General features: G+C 45.5%; 1 long non-coding RNA gene across 1 annotated transcript; it reads right to left on the minus strand.

Moving 5' to 3' along the window:
* Nucleotides 1-484: 484 nt before the first annotated feature.
* On the minus strand, nucleotides 485-3497 carry LOC146806069 (uncharacterized). The gene is made up of 3 exons (XR_014967549.1): nucleotides 3419-3497; nucleotides 1859-1969; nucleotides 485-868 (listed from the first exon to the last, which is right to left on the minus strand). It is a non-coding gene; the product is annotated as an uncharacterized LOC146806069 (long non-coding RNA).
* Nucleotides 3498-3746: the final 249 nt, after the last annotated feature.

The raw sequence follows: 3746 nt of genomic DNA on the forward strand, positions 1-3746 counted from the left end.
CCACCCTGCCAGTGTATACTACTACTACTATACTACCACCACCACCCCAATCATGGCATGTATGAAAAAGGAAACCATCTTCACCATGCAGCCAGTGCTGTGCCACAGTTGGACATAAACATCAAGCACCGGTAAGAGAGAAGTTTGGGGGAGGCAGAATCATTAATGGACATGTTGTCAATGATGTCAGTTTCAAACACCACTCCAAAGAATGCATAGTAGGACCAGTCAATGAGTGAGGTGTGTCGCATCTATCTGTTTGTGTCTTATACAGTCAGCAAATTATTGAAATCAAACACACGCTATGGGCGGCCATGCACCAGCAAAGAAACAGTGTGATGTAAAACAGTTACCCCACCTACAAAACATTAACAACATTGCATGTAACATAGAAAAATATATTTAATTGACCCTAACAAATAAACTAAACCCACAAAAGCTAACCCACCCACCTCCCTAACCCCAACGACTGTCCATAGAAATAGAGAACGCCCAAACGAGTGAAGAACGAACAGGAATTAAAAAAGGGGCAGTGACAGGGACTAACTGGTGGGGCGGGACTGGAGGAGGACACGAATCTGGTCCTCTAAATGGGCGACGCGGCGTCTAAGGCCGCGGCAGTTGCAGCCACAGTGGGGGGGGGCACCGGAGATGGCACGGTGGCGGCGGGCAGCCGCCAGACGGTGGCGCCGTACCGCTGGAGGGCGGTGGCTGGGGCCCGGGGCACTGGAGGAGGCTTGAATTGCTGCTGCAGTCTCCTCCTCCTCCTCGGCTAGGACCACCAGCCGCCGGTATTCATGCTGGATTGCCTCCAGCTTCCGGCGCCGTGCCTTGGCGGCCAACTCCTTCCGGTTGATTTTCGGAGTAGCTGTGTATCAAAAAGAAAAAAACAAGACAATTGTAAAATATAGTCTTAATAAAACAGTAGGACAAGGTAATTATTTACACACATAGTGGCATGGTAGAGTAGCACTATAAAATAAAGCACAGTAGTACATAACATTTTAAATGTCGCCCGTCCTTCTTCCTTCCACCTGTCTTACACTTTTTAGTTGAACAGTGCACCAGGTGCTCTTCTCCATAAAACTTTCAAAGCGGAGTTGAAATCAGATAGATGAGGCCATTGGTTACTCAATACTCTGGCTCCTAGTCCTATACCAATTAAAGGGAATTCTAGTCTTCTAGTTCACTCTTCAAACGTCCCCAAGAACTCATACTTACTTACGACATCGGATAGCGGGCGGACTTTGTCCGCCCGCCATCCGACTGCTAAAAAAGGGTGGGGGTCCCGTGGGGACAATTAATTAGGATGATGCGCCCGGCACAGTGGCGGGCGCACCCTGTTATTTTAAATTTAAATTCTGGTTGGCTTTGCTGAAAGCAATGCTAAAATGTTGTGCTGCTTTTCCAAGCACAACATGACGGGCCTCGCACGGAGCCTGTCACGTTTTGCTTTGAAAGTCGGGGGGGTACCATAGCATCGGTAGGTACCCTCCATGGGGGCCCCCAAGCATACTCTGCAATGTGTGCATGCCTTTCCGTGGCGGACGGTAATGCCGCCACGCAAAGGCATTCCAAAATGCAGATTATATGGCTGCCGGTGTGGTGAGAGAGACACCACCGCCATATTGAACCCTTTTCCGCCTAGACATGTCTGAATATTTTCTACAGGGATGGCGGGAGGTTTGCCCCTGCTGTGACGGCAGTGAATTCCAGCCAGCCCGGCGGGGGCAATACGCCCACCATCCTAATGGGGCCCTAATTCACAACTGTACAGTATACATATACATACAGTACACCTTTGCAGTGAGTGTGCTGTCAAGTTCAACAATAGTTAAAGATTATGAATCTAACTTACCACCGCCTGCCACTGGTGCTGCCACTCCCCCTCCGTTGCTATCTGCAACTGCCGCATCCTCGCCCTCTGCGTCGCCTTCGCTGGCCCCAGCAATGGTGGTCGGTAGTGCGCCTAGAAAACATTACACATTTATTAGGCAACATATACACCTCCCCCCTATTGATCAGTAGCAAGGTTGAAAAATGAGTTAATACTAACATAAATCACTAGTACAAATCAGGTAGTAGTAGAGTAGACACTAAGTTATATGATCATTGTAGCATTTGCTTGATTAGCCCTAGCCATGCACATGTGACGTTACCTTTACCTTGCAGCTTCTTAAGACACCTTTGAGCCCACATGACCTGCCTCACACTGCTACTGTCTAGTCTACGCGCTGCGTACAGGCGGTCAACAAACATTAACAAGCCACTTTTTTAGGAAGAACTGGTGTACTACTGTTACTGTTAGTCCATATTGCTTATCCATAGATGCTACACTTTTTGGCACGGCTGAGAAATGCTTGCAAGTTGCAATATACTAACGCACACCATTTCTTTTTTCGCATTACAGACGCAAGATTCGCTTCTACGAACCAGAGCTTCTGAACGATGCACCAACTACCAGTACTAGGTTCTTCTGAGGTGAGGGGTCCCTGCACTCACATCTTCATTTATAAATGTATATAAACTAAATTGCTATGGGATGGTGGTGCTGCCTTCCACCACTTCAGTTATCATGATTTAATTCCCAACTGTACAAGTGTAACAATGTATATTGTTTTAATGTTATTGATTTGCCGGTTGGTGCTGCTAAGAAAACAGTGTACAGACCTTCTCAAATCGAAATAAAAATTTTAAACTTACATAGACTTTGTGGTATTTGGTGTGGAGTGGACTAACTTACACGATTGAGCAAATTAAAGTAAGGGTGTGCATGTGAATTGCTTCCACGACAGAGGTTGGGTGTGTTAATGTTCTGGGTTGTCTACTTGTTGGTTATCTTGGGGGGAGGGTTCCGAGACCTAATAGGTATGATAAGACAGTACTATAGTCAAGCAGTGGAATTGTGGTGGGTGCGGAATTTCTGATTGAGGTGTGCAAGGAAGGTCCAACCTACCATCACCAACATCCTATTTTCTGGTGCAAATGTATGTGCAAGATCCCTACAACAGTTATATGTCCTATAGGGTATCATATCAAAATATTAAGAAATCTGGTAGGGCTGTTGCTGTGAATTTTCAAAGCCTAAACATCAACAAGAGTAAAAAGTAGTACAAGACAACGACCCAACGGATTGTATGAGCTACTGGTGAATATGAGTTTTATATTACAACCTTTCACAAAGAGTGGCACTGGCCAACTGGGCAAGACTAGCTACTACAGTACAGACAGACAGACTGATAGTATGTAGTAGTACTCAGTCATCATAGCGGAGGCAGGGATAAGCTTTTTGAAACCGTACAGATCGAAGGATAATTGGTGGTAAAAAAATAGCATTTGGAAACACACTATAGTTCGGGAGAAATGGGGCAGTAAAAGTTATGGAATAAGAAATATTATTAAAAACAAGAAGACTTACTGGGGCCAGCAGAGGAGCCCTCAGCGGTGTCCTCCTCGTGGTGTTCCTGTCCCGCCGACTGCCCAGTCCCTGCCCGTCTGCCCCTGGGTGCTGATGAACAGGAAAGATATAAGAAAGAGACAAACATTGATGGATGGTGTCAACTTAAGCAAATACAATATTTTTCAACAACGGTCAAAAAACACTTATGTAAACAATTGCAATAACTACATTGACCGATCTCATCTGGTCAATATGTAATATCGGGGGATTCGCAGTTCGACTACTTAAGTTACTATTTATCAACAGTAATCCATTCTTCCATTCTGATTCCAGAAAACTAAGTTAC

The sequence above is a fragment of the Triturus cristatus genome, chromosome 8 (genome assembly GCF_964204655.1).
Source record: "Triturus cristatus chromosome 8, aTriCri1.1, whole genome shotgun sequence".
Taxonomy (NCBI): domain Eukaryota; kingdom Metazoa; phylum Chordata; class Amphibia; order Caudata; family Salamandridae; genus Triturus; species Triturus cristatus.